Source organism: Amphiura filiformis, chromosome 3, assembly GCF_039555335.1.
Source record: "Amphiura filiformis chromosome 3, Afil_fr2py, whole genome shotgun sequence".
In the NCBI taxonomy this organism is placed as follows: Eukaryota; Metazoa; Echinodermata; class Ophiuroidea; order Amphilepidida; family Amphiuridae; genus Amphiura; species Amphiura filiformis.
Window position 1 is genome coordinate 12653412 of NC_092630.1, and position 23092 is coordinate 12676503.

The following is a 23092-nucleotide window of genomic DNA, read 5'->3' on the forward strand; positions in this document are numbered from 1 at the left end:
GATTTTCACAACTGATCTTTTCAGTCACCGTCGCCCTCTGTTTGTTAGCTTCCCAAGTGGACTACTGACTTTGCCTTGAGAGTTAGGCCAATTTCTGGCCTAACTAAAATTGGTGATGATGTAATGCATCTTTAAATATGAATCTGGCTTGTGATTGGTCGCCCAGATCTCGTTATTGTTTAAATCCTCCCGACGCGTACTGGTACCATTATAACTATAAATGGTACACAACTATCTAGGGAATGCGGCGCTTTTGTGCTGGTGGATGAACGTATGCATCTAGCGCGTATTGTACCACCATGCTTAGTCTTGTGGTTAGATTTTATTGATAAACAAGTATGATTGACAGTGTGTGAGTCCCGGGGTAAAGTTCTGCTTAAAAGTGAAAGTCCATAGTCGGTTTTTCGGATAATAAACTGGCAGATTCTAAAATTAGAATTGTTCAGTATTGAAGTGTCATTATAATTATGCCATTATGATATGTTGCATTCAATAATATAAGCCTCACGTGGGGCCTATACTTTACTTTTACTGTCACAAATATAATTATATAGCCTAAACTTTTTCATAACCATTTTATACTAGTATTTTGATGTACTAAATATCAGTATAATTTCGAGTTCAACTGAATGCGTTCATCATGATTAATAACATTTTTATTTATCAAAAATCGACTATGGCATAGTCTAGTCAGCATTTGACCTCATCTATAGTATCATAATTATACCTACTGTACTGACAATCCACTGGCATAATGCCTGGGTCTTCAGTGGTGCCTACTGCAAGATATATCCCATCATTTTATTTCTAGTAGTTGGTGAAGGTCTCATGTGCCTTGCTGGTACTGCAGTCACCAGATACTTCAAAATAATACACCCAAAAATCTTCAAATTCATTTTTGGAAAGAAATTGAACACTGCTGTGCTACTGGGTTGTTTCTGGTTAGAGCCTGTGTTGATTTTATTACCAGCAATGACTGGAGTTTGGGGGCAACTGGGATATGAACCAAAGACACTCACATGCACCTTCTTGCAGGATGGATCAAATTACAATAATTTCTTGCTGCTCTTTGGTTTCATGCTTCCAGTTACTTTGATAGCAGTGTGCTACTTGTGTATTCTTTGTAAAGTTTGCTCCAACCACAGAAAGGTAGCAGCTGCTAGACAGCAAAATGCAACAGGAGAGGCAGTCAGACGAGTATCTCATACAGAACAAAAAGACCAGAGGGAAGACCTTCGATATACAAGGATGATGGTGACCATTTTTGTAGTGTTTCTACTAGCATATGCCCCATATGTGATCAACAACCTCCTGGATTCTCATCACCTCCATTTAACAAGAGGATTCTTCACTTCATCTTGTGTTTGGCTCAGTGCATGTCTTAATCCAGTGGTGTATGTTCTTCTTAATAGACGGTTTCGGAGAGCGTTTCTCACCACATGGCCATGTCATTGTGGAAGGTGTGATCCGAACAGGATGGAACTGTCAACCTCTGCTGGAACATCTGCTGGAGGCTCTTAATAGGCTATTCTATTTGAAGGCCAAATTTCCCCAATGGAAGATTTTGGAACTACCTTCCACAGGAGGTGAATTTCAAATGGAATTAACACATTAACAACCTCTATTTGAAAATCCCAGTTGAATCATTCTCAGAGGGTGTATGAAATTCAAATGGAGCATCGTAATGTGTTCATTCCATTTGAAATTCCTACTCTCCCTGTGGAAGATATTTCTAACACCTTCCAGAGGGGAGTGTGTATTGTACATGGAATAGCCCAATGGATGTGTTACATCTCAAACAAATTTCAACAATTTCAAGTCAAATAATGTTGCTCACCTGAGAGCTTTCACTATATGTAACAACCAACTTCATCAAACTGATTCAGAGAAGTGGAATTCAATCTCCTGTAGGAGAGTATAAATACATTTTGCATGCATTTTGAGGTTGTGCCAAAAGCAGCAGCAAACATTTGCTGCAAGGTTTTCTACAGTGGCAAACGTCAAGAAGAACAAAGCACCACATATAGCAAATCACTGAAGCAGCAGAACTGTGGAGACCCGAAAATGCAGGGAAAAACATCAGGGCTAAAATATTGAACTATATTTAGGTCCATCAATTCTGTGTACATTAAAAGTATTAAAATCACACTTTTCAGCTGATATGTGTCAAATGTGTGGCTTTTTTTTCTGCTTTTATCTTTGGCCAGTTCATGTTATTTGTGTAAAAAATGTTACAAAGAGAAAATATTAATAAAATATGTGTATGACAACTATGTACAAGTTATACAAAACAAAATGAATACTGATGTGCTTGATATGCAATGTGGTATGGAAAGATATGCCTCCCTCTTCTATTCATCTAGCCTGTCACCAAAATGGAACAATCTACCTTTTAATATTCTGATGATAACTTTTACTACCTTGCTCATAGGAGTTAATCTAGGATCCACAACTCAATAAGTTTCCCCTAACACTTTTTGAAATAAAACACAGTCAGGTTTTAGGCTGGCCTACTGTATAGTTTGAGAGTTCACTCCTATAGAATCAGATTTTCAACTCCAAAATGGTCTCTTTTTTACATAATGAACCATTGTGACTGAACGCAATGTGTGATACTATAAATGTCTACAACAAATAAGGCTACTCATACTGTTTTACATTTCATAATATATTTGTTGCTTTATTTCAAAAAGCATTAGGGGGAAACTTTCAGTTGTAGATCTTATTATATAATTGAAAGCAGTGTCCACTATGGACCACAATAGCCTTGTCCCAATGGCATAGTTCAATAACCTCAATTATACAATCAAAGTGCAAAATTTGACCTCAAGTTGCAAAGTATGAGTTTTTGTACCAAAAATGTCAAAAGTTATTCAATGAATGTACAAATGTATTGGGGTTAAAGAACTGTGCCCTTAATAATGATCATGTTGTGGATCCTAGTGATACGATTTGAGAGTTTTGTGCAAGAGGGCCCATTCTGCATAGCTGTCAGGTGCCATGTGTATAACTATAGAATACATAATTTGCCAAATTTAGGGCAGCAATATTGCAGATGAGGCCTTCTTTGCCCTAAACTAGAGTCCAAAGTTTACCGTTTTCTAAAATCCATTTTCCGTGTTGTAATCCGTGTTGTAAAATTTGTAAATCCGTGTCACGAATAAAGCTTAAAATGTATAAATAATGAAGTGTTCAATTTCGCGATCAATATGCTCTGATTGGAATATTATCACGATAATAGGCCGACTATTACGATGTTTGGAGGGATATAGGGGGTTCATACCTTGGCAATGTATACCTTTATTTCGGTATTATTAAACAGTATTTTTATCATAAAAATTGACATACACAGCTCATGATTGTTTTTAACATTTATTTCTCTTATCTTTTAACAATTTTGTCACATCATACAAAAATGTCATTTTCCGTGTTGTACCTCCAATTCCGTGATTTTCTTCTGTTTTCCGTAAAACGGAAAACTTCGGACTCTACCCTAAACCCTCAACATTACAATATGATCAGGATTGTCATGTGACATTCAGGTTCCAACAATGCTTGCTGGGAATTCTATAGTTGTATGGCGAATGCCTCCTTTAACCAGGATGTATTCTGAGAATGGTCAATTCATTTATCATTTAGAATTTGATTTACAGTCCAGCTCTCTACAAGGAACTATAACAAGCCAAATCTAGAAAGCGGACAATTTTTGTGACGTTTTTATTCTTATGCTTTTCACAGTAAATTTCAGAACTGTGAAAAGCCAGGTAAAATATTTGTTACCTATACATTCTAGGCTTTAATGTGTAACTGTTTGTAATCATAAATAAAATAAACTACAAAACTGCTCCGAATAGTTCAACTCCCAAAAAAAATGAATACAGCGAAAATATCACTTTACAATATTCTGCTACTATTCAATTTATGGATGTGTAATTCCTAATTGATTTTAAAAATCAGCAGCAATCTTGTGTTTACATACACATTTTATTAATTCTATACAGCTATCTTAATTTAATAACTTGTCTCAAAGCCCTTCCCAAGTTGAAAACCTAATGCGGAATGCTGGGTTTTTTTAAATTTTTAAATTTTAAATTTTAAAAATTTGATGAGCTGTTTGACAAGACTATGGCAGAGCATGTGGACACATAGTTTCACTGTGTTCAAGATGAAGAACTTTATTGAGATCTACAACTTAGGCTATTTTTATATCTGATGTGAGATCTTTGTATTGTGGATTTTGGGAAAAACAGCAGAAAAAATGAAATTTAATCAATCCAGCAGAAATAACAACAAAAAGTGGGTGCTTTTACTAATGCAAACGAAGGCTTTGAGACAAACTATTGAATTAGGGCACTACATCCAATTTGGTTTTATACAACGGTGCCCGTTTAGATACTGATGACTCTTAACATCACTCCCTGGATATGTAATAAATCGTATCAAGCATAATAATTAACAGTTGCATAGTGTTATTGTTTTTTATTTAAATAAAAAACAAATGCACTGTACAAATGTTCAGGGTACAATAAAAAGTGCATCAGTACCTCTTCAGGCACCGATAGCGCTATAGGACCAGAAACGATGTCCTTAATTTCAGGTGTCCATTGGAAACTAATGGTCCATTTCTATTAGCATAAACTTTAAACCTCTCAGTCCATAACCACACCAAGTCTTGCTGACTAATAAAATTAGGCACCCATTTCAGTCATTTTTTTGAAATTAATCAAGCTAAAGCATGTGGCTACAACAAATCAACAAAGTAAATCTGGACTCTCTTTTTGCAGTGTTTAGTTGATTCCATTTTTTTAAATTATTAAATGAACGATGGAGAGCCATATGAAAATTCCGAGGTAGGAATAATTTCTTGTGTTGGATCGAAAGTTTGAAACTTTAATCAAATTTTCATTAAAAGTGCTCCAAGTAACAAATCTAATATTGAGACAAAAATTATTCAATTACTTCCACGAAGCAAACTCTGATTATTATTCAGCAAAATGTAAATCATATTATGAATAAAGCAAGCAAGCCAAAAACAAACTGAATTGTTTCAGCAAAATTTTAAAAAAATAATCAGTAAACAAAAGCAAATACAGTGTGCAATGTTAATTTTCACACTGTTTAAAAAATTTACAGAATCTTTTGTATATGTCATCCTCAAAATAACTTTTAGCAAAAAGATGCATCTTTTTTTGTTGTTCAATACAGTTTCAAAAATTTACCCAATTATCTTTCATGATCAAAAAACTACCATATGTCTTCAGAAATTGTGTGTTTCAACCTATAGTACAAATACTTGCCCAGTCTTTTACATATATGCAAAAGCAGAGAAATCACCAGAAATCCATCCAGGAATACTAAAATATAGAAAAACCAGAGTAACCAGACAAGACTTAACCCTATCCATGCGGGTGTCAACTGCAAACAAAAAGAGTCAAATTTTCTTTAAAAATTCCAAACATTCAGAATTATACATTTCCATGACCATATTTGGAATCATCATGAAAAATGCATTAGAATGAGTACAAACAAGCCTTTGGTTCAGTGGTTCTTGAGATAGCTCTTGATATTTTGAGAAAATATCTCAGAAATTTTGATTTTTTATGTTGAAACCTACGGAGAGCATTAACACTTTTTTTTTTATGAACAAGAAAATTGTCTGTGTTTCATGTATTCTATAAAACTCCCTCACATAATTGGTGTGAAATTTTGTGAAACACACATAAGTAAAATTAATATATTTCCAATTAAAAAACCCAATTTAATATTATGACAGGAAGTGCTAACAAATTTACTGCTTACAATCACAGTTGTTTAGTTTGATTTGCCCAAGTAAAATTTAATTATGTTTCTAGTCCCTTCCTACATCCTTTTTCACCACCACCTTTTTTTATTTATAACATGTAAAATGCCAGGAAAAACTTTTTTTTATTTGGCCTCATCAATTTTATATTGTGTTAGGAAGAGTTGAAACCAAATAATAGAATTGATTTTTCCAATGTACATGTTTGACTGATTGGGAATCTATTACACCATACTTCTTTTACTCAATTTATTTATAAAATGTCACCATTTTTATTTGGTAGCAAAATTTGATAACATTTTCCAAAATGTGCATCAGTTATTGTTGTAAAACTTCCTTAATTTTGACCACAATTTCTATCGACATCTAAAGAATTAGTATATTTTAAGTTTTTTATTGGTAAAGTTTATATGATGTTAGGGCCCATTTCACTCCTAGCACTATGACCTCATCCAGGGCAAAATCACCCCTCTCCCAGCACTTTCTCACACCACAACCCTGGATTAGCTGTGTACTATATGCAGCAGAACTAACAAAGCCCTGCAAGAAGCAATTGTGTGTGAATCGTTGGCTTCCTATGAAGGAAGGATATAGTAAACCCAAGAATTTTCTGCTTTACAAATGCTAAATTCCGCTTTTCTCCGCTCTGTAATTTTAGCACATTTCTGACATAATAAAATTTCACAAGAACCTTACCTTTAAAAAGCCTGCGATAAAGTCAGTATTATTACTTATTACATTTACTTTATTTTGATGAATTTTGAAAACCCATTTCATTTAGTATTTTATTTATTTCTTTTCAATTGTATTTTTTTTCTTTTCTAGGTCAGTTTTGCTTATTTTTTTTTCTTTCTCAGAAATGCGTTTTCCGCTTTACCTTCGAATTCTTGGCTTTAGGATATAGTCTTTTAAAAACTAACATTTTATTTCCAAACATACTATATAGTTTGAAATGAGTCTTCTTTGTTGTGCCCTTGGTGATTAAATTAAGTCACACAAGCACAGGTGTCATCATACAATGCACTTGTGAATTGAAATAAAGTGTTAAAATACAATGAACACGATGAACTGCCATTACTGCCTCACATCATCTACATTGTGCCACATTTCTCTCCAAATTGTGGGATAGGCTTTCTCAACTTTCTCTCCAAGTTGATTATAGGCTACAGTCTGCAATTTTTGACTGATAAAAGCCCTTTGCATCAACAGGAATGTGCTCAGTATATATTTTCAAACTCTTTCAAACACTGAAAAGAGAATTCTGCAGAGTTGAATCTTTCATGCATGAGTTAGAAAGAAATGGCATTTCCTTCAGCAATTTCACCTATATCCAATTCAACAGATGGCCTAATTGCAGAGCCAAGAAAGTACCCAGAATTCATCAGATATGCTGCTCTCATCATTGGTATACCTGTCATGGTTACTGGAATCCTGGGAAACTTGCTGACAATTGTTGCTGTACTGAAAACCAAATCACTTCGAACAGGAACCAATATATTCATCATTAGTCTGTCAGCATGTGATCTTTCCTACAGCTGTATCATCATGCCCACTGTAATGACAATTCATTGGAACAATGCATGGGTATTTAGCAAAAGCTACTGTGGTATCTATCCAATTGTGTTCTTTATGGTGATTGGGGAGGGTTTGATGAGTCTGGCTGGCACTGCAGTTACAAGGTATTTGAAAATCATCCATCCAAAGATCTTTACCATGGTGTTTGAGAAGAAAACTTACATTGCCTTGTTGATGTGTGTAATATGGTCAGTACCTGTATTTATTCTCCTGCCTCCTATGTTGGGGATTTGGGGAACTCTGGGTTATGAACCCAAGACACTAACATGCACCTTCTTACGAGATAATTCAAATTATAATAACTTCTTACTGCTTAGTGCTTTCATCATCCCAATAAGTCTGATAGCATTTGGTTACCTGTGTATCCTTTGTAAAGTTTGCTCTAACCACAGGAAAGTCGCAGCTGCAAGACAGCAGATTACAGGTCGGGGAACAGGAGCTAGTGGAGCATCTCATGCAAGACAGAAGGAGCAAAGGGAAGATCTCCGATATACCAAAATGATGGTAGCTATATTCATTGTGTACTTGATGTCCTATGCTCCATACATGATCAACAACTTGCTTGACCCTCATCATGATAATATGGGGGTGGGATTCTTCACTGCATCCTGTGCCTGGTTCAGTACATGCCTTAACCCAGTCCTGTATGTACTATTAAACAGACAATTTAGGCGTGCATTCCTGACCATCCTGCCATGTAATTGTGGCAGGTGCAATCCTGAGACAATGGAATCATCCAAAGCAGATAATTAATCCATTGAAATTGACATTGATTTCAAACAATAAATATACAAGTAAGTTTGTAAAATAAATACTAAACTGGAAATGCATTTTCTCATTTGAAGCACTGCAGGCAAGGCAATCTATTTGGTAGAATTTTTTGGTGGGAAATGATCCAGCCAAAAGTTTTTCTCAACAATTATATATCATAGTGATGACTTTGTTAGCTTATATTAGTTTCATGAGTTTATATAATTAGTAGTTGCAATTATCATAGATAATTCTAGCTTTGCCTTTTACTGAGTCTTGAATCATCAAGTTGTTAGATAAAAATCCATAATTTTTCTCAAATAAACCCCCTAAATCACAATTTATTATATGCATGAAGAAAAACAACAGGGGATTAATTTGATGTAGTTAAAGCCTACTTTGCATTTTCTTTTTTGCATCAAAGTTTTTACATCAAAAATTTTGGCCTGTCAATATGTGATTTGTAAAATATTAATTTCCATTCAAAAATATTTTTTTGTTAGATTACGCTGTTAAGCTTTTTAGGGTGTACCTCAGGATTCTAGATTAGGCACTTCACTTTCAACCTTTGTAGGGTGTGCCTCATGATGCTATATTAGGCCCTTCACTTTAAAGCTTTACGGTGTGCCATGGGATTCTAGATTAGGCCCTATAATTTAAAGCTTTTTAGGGCATGCCTCAGGTTCTAAGCCCTTCACTTTGAACCTTTTCAGGGAGTGCCTCAGGAATCTATATTAGGGCCTTCACTTTGTAGCTTTAAGGTGTGCCATGAGATTCTAGAGGCCATTCAGATATTAGGCCCTTCACTTTTAAGCTTTCAGGTGTGCCTCGGGATTCTACATTAGGCCCTTACTTTTTAAGGGTGTATCTCGGGTTGTATGCCCTTCACTTTTTAAGATGTGCCTTCAGGAATCCATATTAGACTCTTCACTTTTTAGCTTTAAGGTGTGCCATGATATTTTAGAGGCCCTTCACTTTTAAGCTTTTTAGGGTGTGCCTCTGTGTCATTGCAGATAAAGCCTTCTTGCACTAACCCCTCAAGTCATTTACCTCAACCATTCACTTTATCACTTAATCAAGAAACTCAAAATGTAATGCTTAATTACAATACAGTGCGGACAGTACATGCAATACAACATTTGATAAATATAAAATTAATTTGTATTATTGTTGAATATTGAAGTTTTGTGCAAAGGTGTTTTGTGTCTTAAAAAGAAATCAAGTTATGTTGGAAATCTTGCTCCAAACAATGCAGACAAAAATTAAGTTATCTAGTCATGAATATGGAATCTAGCAGACTTGTTCTCTGGTCTAATGTAATTAATTTCTTTGCCAACAACCAGAATTGCAATTATACAATCTCCTTTATGTGTGTCTAGTTAGGTGAGTCTACCAGTCTATTCGCAAACGTTGCTGCATTTCTGAGATTTATTATTTTTACTCTATGAACAGGACAAAACACTCTTAAATGAACCTTTCCAAATTCTATTAATTAAACAGCATATTCATTTGATTGATACAGTACCCAGGAAAACACAAACATTTTACAGATAATGCTTTTAAAAATGTTGGGTAAAACATTTTGAGAACATTCAAGAAACAGAGAAATAGATAGGCCTATTCTTTAATTGTTAACAAAATATTATTAAAATATATTATACAATAACATATTGACAACATTTTTAAAATGCTGTTGTGGTGTTTTTTCATACAAAACTCTTGTTTTGTGACCTTTTTAGCCAGACATTTAAATAAATAAAAAATAAAAATTGAATAAAACATTTTAACCAAAACCAAAACACCACCATATCACATTTATAAAATTTTAATAACATCTTTGTGTTTGCTGGTTACTATATTTGAGCAATATTAGGTAAAATGCATGAATTGACAGTGAAGGTCAAATCCTTGTAAAAATAATGGAACAAAACATAAAGCACTTGTACAAGACAAAAGCAATATTCTAAAAGCGTGCCTAATGACTCCAGTACGAGTATTATATGGGTTTCATTTTAAAATTTCTATTTGTGTCCAATTTGTTATCACAAATGAAGAGATCAGTAAAATGGAGTTGGATATCTTGAAAAGCGACTTTGAGATATATGGACAAAACTAAGGGTGCATATCTTTCTAGTTTCTTTTATTTAAGAGATACTTTAACTATAAATATATCCCAACTTCTGATTAAATTTTGATAAAATTTTCAGCAAATGATATGTTCATTATATGTGAACTATTTGCATAGAAATGCAGAAAGTGAATATGGCCGACATCAGCCTCATACTGATTACATCATAATGGGCTATTCCAGTTGAAATCCATACACCTCCTATGGAAGACAGGGCCTTAATCTCTCACAGAGGGAGTGTAAATTTCAAATGAGGGTTCAATCAATCAATTTTTATTTTTATCCATACATCATGCAGCAATGAGTTATAATGAAAATACCAAAATATAAATATATTTTTATATACAATGGGAAAGCAATGATTTCTTTTTATGAAAACCGTAAAAAAGCAAAATGATGGATGAGGACACTGAAATAATAACTGCTAAATTCAGAGCATGAGGTGCCTGAATGGATGACTCCATTAGACATCTACACCCCCTGTGTCAAAGATTAGGGTCATGTTTTCCAAAGGGGGTGTGTGGATTTCAAATGTTTACATCGTCTATCTTTTCATCATTAATTTTGTGTTCTGGATATTTATACTTGTTTGAACTGCTTTGTACATGAACTGTAAGTACACACAGAAGCTAACCTCATGCTCTAAATTTAGCAGTTATTATTTAAGTGTCCTTAGCACAATGTCTCATTTCCAATGGCAGAGTTCAATAAGCACCTTTTTACAATCATAGCTCATACTTTGACCCCAAATTGTGGACTATGGGTTTTTGCATCCCTACACTCAAAGGTTATTCAATGAATGCAAAGACATATATAGGTTAAATAACTGTGTATGTTGCATTAAGTAGAAACGCATTCATTGTTTAATGCTAGTTCCCAGTTTTATTACATTACAATTACTCCTGCTTTATTAAACAATTATTCACTTGCATGATGGCAAATATGACTATATACCCCAGCATGCCTGTGCACTACCTTTTATTACCATACTATATAATTAGTTCCCATCTGAAATGACCACTTAAAAAAACCTAAGCATGAGCAGGATGCATCAGATTTTAATAGCTATAGCATTGATTTTTTGTTGTTGATATCCAAGACCAAAAATACTCAAAGTCTCTGATGAACACTAACGAAATCATGCAGTTTAGTCACAGATTGAGTTCATGTAGTAAAGTAGCTGTCTCATGCACTTTCATTTTTTGTCATCTACAGTGTAAAGCAACCAGACAATTTATTTTTCATTCTCATTTTAAAAGGCATCCTTGTGACTTTCAAAAGCTAGCCGTACTCGCTCAAGGTTCATAAATTGACATTGATTTTAAGACTAGTGACCTACCGGAGAAAATTATTTGTAAGAAATTGCTTTGCCATTAAGACTACTGCGACTCAAGATTTACCATTCTGAGTTATGTTTGGAATCATGCGACATTAGAAATCAGCAAGTCACACACAAAGGAACTCCTTACTTGTAACAGGCGTCTAGTGACTGAGAATGGCATCTCATTATTATTCTTCATCACTGTTCACATCTTCATCACCAGATGACTTACATGAGGAAACACGCATGTATCCTGAGCTTGTCAGATACGCTGCTCTTATCATAGGAATACCGGCCATCATTATTGGCATCCTGGGAAACTCACTGACAATTGTTGCTGTACTGAAAACCAAATCACTCCGTACTGGCATCAATATATTCATCATTGGTCTGTCAACATTTGATCTACTATATAGTTGCATCATAATACCTACAGCTGTGACAGTTCACTGGAACAATGCCTGGATATTAGGAGATGGATATTGCCATGTATATCCTGTTATTCTGATCCTTGTTGTTGGTGAAGTTTTGTTCAGTATATCAGGCACTGCTGTGAGCAGGTACCTCAAAATAATCCATCCAAAGATCTTCAGTATAGTTTCTGGTTCAAAACTGAACATGTGTTTATTACTCTGCTTCTTCTGGTCAATACCTGTGTTTGTTCTATTCCCAGCTATGATAGGAATATGGGGCAAGTTAGGGTATGAACCCAAAACACTCACGTGTACCTTCTTGCGTGATGACTCTCATTACAATACCTTCCTACTATTGTGTGGATTTGCTATTCCCATTATTTTCATAACATTCTGTTATTTGCGTATCCTTTGCAAAGTTTGCTCTAACCACAGGAAAGTCGCAGCTGCAAGACAGCAGATTACAGGAGGAACAGGAACTAGTGGAGTCCCTCGTGCAGGAGGAATAGGAACTAGTGGAGCATCTCATGCAGGACAGAAGGAACAAAGGGAAGACCTGAGATACACAAGGATGATGGTAGCTATATTCATTGTGTTTCTAATGGCCTATGCTCCCTATATGATCAACAATTTGCTGGATCCTCATCATGACAATCTTGTTAGGGATTCTTCACAGCATCCTGTGTATGGCTCAGCCCTTGTCTGAATCCAGTCTTGTATGTGCTCTTAAACAGACAATTTAGGCGTGCATTCCTGACTGTCCTGCCATGTAATTGTGGCAGGTGTAACCCAGACTCAATGGAAACATCTGTACATCAAGTCAACTCATAACTTGTCAGGCCTGCCAACAAGGGGTAAGCAATAACAAGTTCAGACCATGACCTAGTCGAGTCATTCTCTGTTTACTCGATTCAGCTGAGTTGATGAAAAACGGAAGTGGTACGGAAGTAGTGCACAATGTTTTCCATGCAAGCAACCAACACGAAAGAATATGGGAATTTAACCACACCCTAAATTTGGTAGCTATTTCATGATTTTAAGAATTTTTAGTTTTGAAAAATGATATTTCATCATAGATCATTCTTGCCATTTAAAAGAAGAAGGTTCTGATGTCTGTCATCGCTATGGAATTTTATAAGTTCTTACTTTTGGTTTGAACTCTATATATGCAATGACTCAACAATTATTCACCCATTACATTGCAACATGAAATTTCACTATAAAATTTTTGTATACATTTTGTATACCAGTATTATTCTGTAACAATGTAAGAAAGGTCGAGTTTCAAGTATTTACTTTCAAAATAAAGTTTTAATATATAGCAATAAACCCTGGAACAATAAATTGATATCACCATTGTTTGATGTAATGTAAAACTGTGTCAACTTTAAGAAAAAGTGAACAATGATGACGCTTTTTATCTTAAATCTTGTTTGCATCTTTACAAGGGGTAACACTTGTATAATGGTATTAGAATATCCGAAAAAATACTAATAAATGGCAAGGAAATTTTCAACAAACTTTTTATCATGAAATGTAAAGAAGAAGTCATATTATTTGGCTAATTTTAAATTTAAAATATATGTAAATAGCGCACTCAATGTGGACACAAATTTACAGTTTATAGAATAAAATTACCACAAAAAAGCAGAAAATGATGAATAATTTGATATAGAAACAAAAATTTATCTTTCAAATAGTTATGTGTATTAGTGTAATAGCTGTTGGTATTGTGCAGGTCTAGAATTGAACATTATATTATAATGTTTTTTGTTAGCAAAATTACCAAATGACCACATATCAAACAATCGTGATATTCTACCAAATCCTGTTAAGATGCAAGCATTTTATTATTTGTACAAATTGGGATATTACATTTAAAATCCATACTACCACTGTGGAATATTTAGGAAATATCTTATACAGGGACTGTATGAATTTCAAATGGAATTAGCACATTAACCAACAATATTTGAAACTAATCCTCCCTTCGTGGTCAATTCATATTGAATCTTCCTCAGAGGGTGTATGAAATCCAAATGGAGCTGCCTGGTGTATTCATTCCATTAGAAATTTACACTCCCCTTGTGGGAGATATTTCTAACATATTCCACAGGGGTAGTGTGGATTTTAAATGTAATAGCCCATTAATGTTTGCCTACCTGCTGCATGTAATGATCAAAAAGTATATCTGGGTCAATTTGATCTTAATTCAATTTTTTCCAAACAGCATCACAATATGTTTTGTTATCCTAGCATTTCATTGACTGCCCTGGTTCCTATGTTAAACATGATTGGACATGATTTCCAAATTGGACTGCCTGAATAAAAGTCTGAATAGAAGTATTCCTGTACTTAAATTCAACGTGTTGAAGGTCAGATTTTTAATTTATTCAATTGCTTAAACCATTTGCATGGTATATGCATGTTCAAAAAACGCTAAAACCTTACCGTACTCTTATGAAGTGAGCTAGTTGTGCAAACCTGAGATGATCAAACAATCAAAGGTTGAATATGAAATTGTTTGCTGCTCCTACTTCACTTTCTAAAGAAGTTCCATGGATGTGGGAAGAAATGTAAGTCTGGTTTTTACAGTTTAAATCTGTGTGTATCAGGGTCTCAACATGTGCTCTCCATCCTCCTCAACTTAGTTAGCCTCATGTGTCATGGATCAGTAATGACTGCGGTCTTATAAATATGTACAAAATTGCACATGGTCCAACTGATACTCTTAAAGACATAATATGTAATTTCAGTCAAATTTTTAATCAAATTTAATTTTGTTATTCTTTACCACTGAAATATTAATAGTAACTACTGTCAGGAAGGATTTCTGTCCATTTTAAAATGAAAGAAACCCCACTAATTATCTCAGCTGCTAACTATGGAGCTCTTATGTCAGATTTAATGTCTTAATTAAGACATAAGGGGCTATTATTTTCTTTGGAAGGGGGTCCTAAATTTACAAAATTGGTGTCAATAAAATTGCAACCCCCCTTGTTTGGCAACAAAAGTTTATGACCCCCCCCCCCCACCACTGATACACCTTACCCCTTAAACAGGCTAAAATTGTACAGAAATCAGTCTTTTTGAATAAAATAAACACTATCTGTGGTCATCTTGTGACTCCCACATTTAGGTCATCAAAATTGTATGACCACCCCCTATTTTTCATTCCAAAATGTATGACCCCCCCCCTTGGTACCTATCACAGTATTGATGTAGAGTTAAAAAGACTCCCCTATAACTCTCTCTCATGACCATATTTGGAATCAGCATGAGTTCACACATGCCTAGCATTGGTTATTTTGAGAAAATATCTCAAAACTTGGACTTTATATGTTGAAGCCTATGGCCAGCATGCAGAACATTAAAAAGGAAATGAGGATGAACTTACGTCAAAGCTTGCCTCAATGACCGCTGTAAAAGATTAACATTTGAAACAAACAATTCAGGCAAGCAACAAAGATGAACGTCAACACATGCCTCAATGACCACTGTATGATGCTAAAACAAGGTAAAAGATTAACATTTGAAACACAAAAATTTTGACCTTGCAATATCCATATCCCGATTGATCAAAACAGTTGAGAAATGATTAACTAAGTAAATGCCCCCGATATCCTTTACCAATAATATGTGAAGATTAATTGCCCTAACAAGAATGCTCCCGCATAAAACAGACTTGATAATACGTGCACAACCATGACTGAAGACGTGACTTTGCCTTCTTCAATTGATGAAAACATCTCTCTATAGCTATATTTACTTTTCTTGACACAAATCTGACGTATTAAGACAAATAATAGAGAGCTTTATGGCCAAAGATATATTAACCACTGATAGTGTACTGTCTGTGTTCAATGGTGAAAACAGACATTTCAGTGGCTTGTACGAGATGCTTATAAATGACTGTGTCTCTATCATCAAGGAAGTTGTAAAAATAGCCCAACTGATGCAGCAATACATTAATTACTAGCAATGAGAAAAATTATTTGACAGTACTAATTTAAACTATTGGACTTCCTGTTCTGAAAGTGAAATTGTATTAAACACTTCTGTATAGCCAATCAGTTGTAATTGATGATTGTAATGGTATTTGTGAAACTCTATTTGCAATGACAATCTTCAATGGTGAACTAGCTTCCATATCATGCCATCAGGAAAAAGTAAACAGTGGAAATGTACAGCAAGGTGTTCTACCAATTTCAAGAGTGGGTTACAGATTATTGATTGAGAATGTGTTTCTGTAAGTATGTCGTGCTCATTTGACATTGAGTTGTACACAAGTAACATGACAATATGCTATGATGTACAGAACAGTACCAATCCACCTGTTCTCTACTCTAACCAACTTAAAGTGACTGCTCTTACATTTGGTATACTGATAGTAATCTGCGGCTTCTTTGGTAACCTGCTCACCATTATTGCTATCATCAAGACTCCTATTTTACGACATGGACCCAATCTATTCATCCTGAATCTCTGCTTGGCAGATCTTCTATTCTGTACACTAACCATTCCGGTACGTTTGACAGTTTTTGTACGAAATGGATGGTTTTATGACCTAAAAATGTGTAAACTTCACGCCACTGCAAGTTATACGCTAATAGGTACATCCATGATGTGTCAGGTAGGAACTGCAATTGGAAGATTCTTATGTTTTATCTGGCCTGATGCATATCAGAGACTATTCAAGAGAAAGAGATGGAGTGTCTGTATGACTGTAAGCTGTTGGATAATTCCTATGCTAGTCATACTACCTACCACATTTGGTATTTGGGGTGATGTTCGTCCTGATACACACACTCACAGCTGTAAGATTGAATGCAATGGAAAATATGCTCAGTTTTGCCGTTTCTACCTCACTGTCGGGATATTCATTCCCGCAATAATCATCATCTTCTGCTACCTGCGTATACTCAGAGTAGTGTGCGCCAATCACAGAAGAATCACAGTCACACGACAGAGGCAAATTTGGCACCAACGATCAGTGACAAACTCGCAAGATCAACGAGAAGATTTAAAATTTGCCCTGATGATGCTGTGTGTGTTCTTTGTGTTCTTATTATGTTATTTTCCATATTCGATATACACACTGTTAGTAAAAGATGGACATGAGCTTATAGCAAGTACTGCTACATTAATATGTGCCTGGCTCAGTGCATGCCTCAATCCACTGGTCTATGTCCTCATGAACAGTAAGTTTAGACATGCTATTGGAAACATGATGACTTGTAAGACTGAACAGCATGAAGTCAATATGTAAATTGTATCAAATAATTAATGAAATATGTCATTGTATTTTTTTTTACATATAGGTATTATATGAAAGTACTGAAAACAATTAAAAAATATAAAAGTTAATTATCTATTATTTCAAGTAAACATAAATAATATGTGGCAAGCTAGAGAAAAACATTGGGCTATTCCAGTGAAGACTTACCTGAATGGGTGAATCCATTTGAAATCTACACCCCCATGTGTGAGATTAAGGTCATGTCTTCCACATGGGGTGTATGGATTTCAACTGAATAGCCCATTGATGGGAGAGATCAGCTGGAATAAAACAGATGACTTAATTGGTCAAAAAGATGGAAACAGTATTCCTCAAAAAGGTGGTTGATGGTGAGGTCAGTGGCAGTCCCACAGGTGATATGCAGGTCAAATCCCCCCTGGTTAGAACTCTTTCCCCCCCCCCCCATAAAAAACCCAAAATTATGAAAATTTCCACTTTTTAGAGTAATTTGTACAAAATTGTTTGCTTCCCCCCTGAAATTCACTTTGACCCTGCCCCCCCCCACCCAAAACACTTCCTGGTGCCACTACTGGGTGATATTACACCTCATTACCCTTCACCCGATCTGTGTTTACTGGGACTGTTATATTGTGTAATAACCTCACATCAACCATCAACCCCAGAGAAGATATCGCACCCTTCCCAGAATCCTTTGCAACATACATCACCTCATTACATCAAATGACATTCCTATACAGGTTCCCTTTGTTTTCATGTTGAGCATACACTGGCTAAACATGGGACAATAGTCAAGAAATAAATATATTTTGCACGATCTGGATGTGCTCTGTTCGTTGAGGTACTTTATGTCACTATCAACCCACAGCTATCAACCCATTTTGCACTAGATAGCAAGTCAGTACAGAAAATTGAAATGTCAGAAATGCATTGTGGGAAGTGTACGATATCTTCTCAGCATCAACCCTTACCTCAGTAGAAACACATAATTGTGTTATGCTTGTTAATGTCAACCAAAATGGAACACACATACACACCAACAGACAAACTCACAGAACTAAATAGATTAATCAAGTTTGTTGATAGACGTGAGAAATGAAAACAAAACCAGTGAAATTTTGATTTTGTTTAATAAAAAAAGTCTCTTTTACAGCTTGGAGAAGTTGCCTAATTTAATTTTTTTTCTTCCAATCGCTTCCTGCCAAATACACCCAAATGTCTGACAAATACATCCAAATGTCTGACAAATAAACCCAAATGTCTCACAAATACATCCAAATGTCTCACAAGTACACTCAAATGTATCACAAATACACCCAAATGTCTCACAAGTACACCCAAATTATACCAGACAGAATAACACCTCAAGTTCAAATAGCTTCATTTGATTTAGTTTCAATTTCAATGCTTTTCACACTTGACCAGACAAATATCTAATAAAGTGTGAATGCCACATTTGCCAAAAGAAATGAGAGAGAAAAGAAGTATTGGTCAGAATGTGGAAAATGCCCATAAACTGATTTATTTCATCAGTTTAAGACAGAATATTCTTACCCTATCTCTGATTGGTTGGATACATGATATAGCCCTTTTGTAACCAATCAAAATAGCTCTTAGAGGTCGGTAATTTTCCCATGGGTTATGTCAGAACAATGCCTGAAACAGAAGCAACTAGGCTCCATTTGATTTAGTCTCAATTACAGGAGCTGCCCCTGTAGCTGTGTCTCATGCTCCTACACTCTACCACAAAATATCTAATAAAGTTTGAATTATGCCTCCTGTGTCTTTAATAAAAGAAAAAAAAAAAAAGGAAAGAGAAATAATTTGTACCAGAAAATATCTAATAGAGTTTGAATTATGACGCCCATGTCTCTAATAAAAGAAAGAAAAAAAAGTAAAGAGAAATAATTTGTCAGAATGAAGAAAATGCACGTAAACATCAGCATATGACAAACTGTCATCTGTGAGGAGTGATGCAAAGCTATTTTGTCAAAACTTGGTTTTGCTCTTAACAAACAGACAGTATTTGTACTGATCATCATCTTAATTGCATGCATCAATCAGATGTTTTACGTAAATATGCCTATGTTTGGACTTTCACCATGGCAAAGATGAAGTGATTATGATCACAATCTCTTGATGGTACTGCATAGCGGCAGATTATGGCAAAAGATTACCAAGAACTAGGGCTAAAATTTATTACTTCAATGGTAAAACAGTGGATTATCGCCATGGTAACCACTTGTGGTTATTTACTGTGAACAAATTGGGCTTAATTGGGTTTTTGTTCCACAGTTACACAACCCAGGTTTACAGCAAGTGCATGCTAGATTGTATCAAAACTGGATTGGACTCAAAATATCCAAGAGAGCACAAAGTAAGTAATGTGTGCTTTCATGCTTCCTTGTGTGACAGATTGAAAAGATTGATGTGAGCCCACCTCAGTGGCTGTTATGGAACATATTAGATCCAACAAACATCATTTTTTCTAGATTCAAACTTCTTACAAAGGTGCTCTTCTAGACAATTCCAGAAGCTACTGATATCAAGTAGCCAAAGGACTGGATTGGGATCCTGATTTGAATCAAATTCTTCTTCAGAAATGAATATTGTTTCCATCGCTTGGCTTCTGTTTGGAGGTACAGCTTGGTCATCCATGGCTAACACCAGTGCTTTCCATATTATCTCAGCCAGATAATGATGTTGGACTGTATTCAAAGCATCATTTCTGGAACACTTCACCTGTAAGGTACTGCTTTAAGAAACTCTAGTCATTCTAGACATTGAAGTGAAAGGAACATTCTGTAATCTCATGTGTCACTTGTAACCATGCAATGATCTATTGCTGCATGTTACAAGACATTTCTCCAAAGACCTGTTGTTAAACCTATTGGTAAGTTGACTGTAACGATCAAATAGGTGCAGACTAACATTCTAAGAAACACTTAAGAGTCCAGTAGCCTACGAAGTTAGCAAACTTTTATTGACTTATTTTGCTCCACTTTTGGACAAAAGCATCTGGGAAAATAATCATTACATTTACTACAAGTATTTATTGGCATGAACATTTGACTTTGTAGTTTTGCATTGCATGCAATCAGTGTGTTGACAATTAAACAAAGTTTTTGGAAAAAAATGGAGAAAAATCCCCCTACAACAACTCATCTTTACTAGAAGAAGCACAAAAAGTTACAGTAATGCGCTATGCACAGGCATAAACTCACAAGCCTCAGCTCACTTTACAGATTGTTGCTGACCACTGTGACCTCAAATTATTCCATCAACCATTCAAAAACAACACAGAGACTTGCAGTTAAGAAGTGCACACCTTAAACATGCCACAATAGATCTTTGCAGCAGGCTTCGCAGCCAGGGTCAGCTCCCTGAGTTTCGTTACAGGTTACAACAACAGGACAAGTAGCAGTGAGTTCCGTGTCTAGGGAATTTCAAGTAAACTCAATTTTTTTTCTTTTTTAAACTACACCACAGCTAGGGCTCGACCTTGTAAACCTCTCATACCATAGTCTAGTGCCTAATCAATTGAGCTATAACTTGACTGTGATCAGCAATGGCTATACTAAACAGTACAGCCATTATACCAGATCTTCAGCGACAATACAGTCATGCCATTCAGGTAATGGCTACAGCTATAGGTATCCCAATAATCATTATTAGTCTTGTTGGTAATTTGTGCACTATCATAGCTGTCATCAAAACTAAATCTCTTCGGACCAGCCCAAATATATTCATAATAAGCCTCAGTATATCTGACATGCTCTTTGCAAGTATCATCATTCCTAGTACCATTGCGGTCTATTGGAAGAATGGCTGGATCCTTGGATCTGCTTACTGCCGTATGTTCCCCATGTTGCTGACCCTGTTCTTCGGAGGAACGCTTGTGAGCCTGGGTGGAATTGCAATAAGTCGTTTCCTGAAGATCCTGTATCCCAGTGCATATCAGAGGGTGTTTGGAAGGAAGCGGAATGCCGTCATGCTTGTGGTTGGGCTTTGGCTGTGCCCTCCTTTGTTGTTACTCCCTGCTGTAACTGGACTCTGGGGTGCAGTTGGTTATGAAAACAAAACTCTAACTTGTACTGTACTAATTGATGAATCGGGATATGCGACATTTCTAGTAGCTGTATCCTTCTTAATACCAGTAATAATTATCTCATTCTGTTACTTTAAAATCTTACATAAGCTTTATGAAAACCACAAGAAAGTAACAATTATGAGACAAAATGGGTTACCTCCGGCAAATCCACAAAGCCGTAATCAGAAGCAGCAAAGAGAAGACTACCGGTTCACTAAAATGATGGTGCTTATATTCATTATATTCCTGCTAGCCTATGCTCCTAATATGATCAATGCTCTACTAGATCCCCTCATTCAAGATATGAATAGAAGATCCATATATGTCATGTTTACTTGGTTTTCTTCTTGTTTGAATCCACTAGTATATGTTTTACTGAATAAACAATTTAGAAAGGCTTTTGCGGAAATATGCGCTTGTAGAAAGTGTTTGGGCAATCATGAACATTCAGAGAGTAACAATTGAAATCATTTTTTTCATGGATAAAACACCTTACATTGTAGTTTAATCATATAATTTATATAGTTTAAGGTTCCGCTAAGTTTTTGTGTGAAGTGTAGAGGGCTGAGAGGATTCACTTTATCATAATAAAAAATATTTAAAGAAATCAAAAACATTTTGGAGTAAAAATTATGACAGACGAATGTTAAACAATGAAAAAACTATAATCCATCAAAATACATATCTTTTATATCAATTCTAAATTTAGCCTAATAGTACATCAAAAACAGTTAAAACGCATACAATGGTCTTATTTTTCAAATGTATGCCCCCTAAAATATGCCCCCCTAAAAAACCACACAGGGGGTGCAACTTTCAGGGGGCAAGATTTGGCTAAAAGGCCTAACAATCTTAAATATCTGGGCAGCCAGCATCCCATGGGGGGGGGGGGTAAGAAGAAGGGGCAAGACTTCTAACAGTTATCCTCTACCCTTGCCACTAGCTATCCCTCTGCTTTCAATGTTGCTAAATATACAACAAAATGAATACTTTAGTTGGCTACAGTGTCTTCAAATCATTGGGTTGTTCTATTTATAAAATCCACACCCTTGGGGACGACCACACTACCAACTTAATTACAATTTATGCCTTATGCTCTATCCAGCTGGAAATTGGTCAAATCCGGTTGAAATTAACACAATTTTGCCTAAAATTAGAACAATTTGTTCAAAATCTTCCACACCTGGTCCAATGCTTTGCGGATGAAAACTGTTGGATCTGGCAAAGCTAAAACGCTTGAATTCATTAGATCTAATTTCAAAATCTTCCTCAAGAGGGTGTGGTTTTGAAATGGAATAGCCCACTTAGTAACGAAAGCATTCTTGTATCAGTCACTCTGCAGTTTCATTTCGCAAACTTGTTTTTAATCAATTATTCCAAATATACAGCAGAGTCATTGAATAGATAATTGGTAAATAAAATGAAAAATGATTAAGGTTTGTTGAATTAAATCAAAACCAATAAATAGATAATACAATATGTGCGTGCATTGCTTTTGTCAAATTGTGATTGTGTTTTGATCTACTAAAAGAAAAAGAGAGAAAAACAGAGAGTGCAGAAAAGAGAAAGAATGATAGAGTATGTCAAGGCACTACAAATATTACTGTATCCAAATGCTTGTTAAATTACTCGCGCATGCTCCAGCCGCTTGACCAATCACAGTCGACTCAGCGAGTTTCTGCCGATGTTTGCCGAATGACCAGCCGAACTTTTAATCTTCGTGTGTTCGCACGGGATTTTAGAAAGGTCTTTGAGGGT

General features: G+C 35.4%; 1 protein-coding gene and 1 pseudogene across 2 annotated transcripts in view; one reads left to right on the forward strand and one right to left on the reverse strand.

The window, feature by feature from the left end:
* Positions 1-23092, reverse strand: part of LOC140148052 (histone deacetylase 6-like) — a 104847-nt gene that overhangs the window by 18487 nt on the left and 63268 nt on the right. The window lies entirely within an intron of this gene.
* LOC140147806 (protein trapped in endoderm-1-like) lies at positions 11749-12959 on the forward strand (annotated as a pseudogene).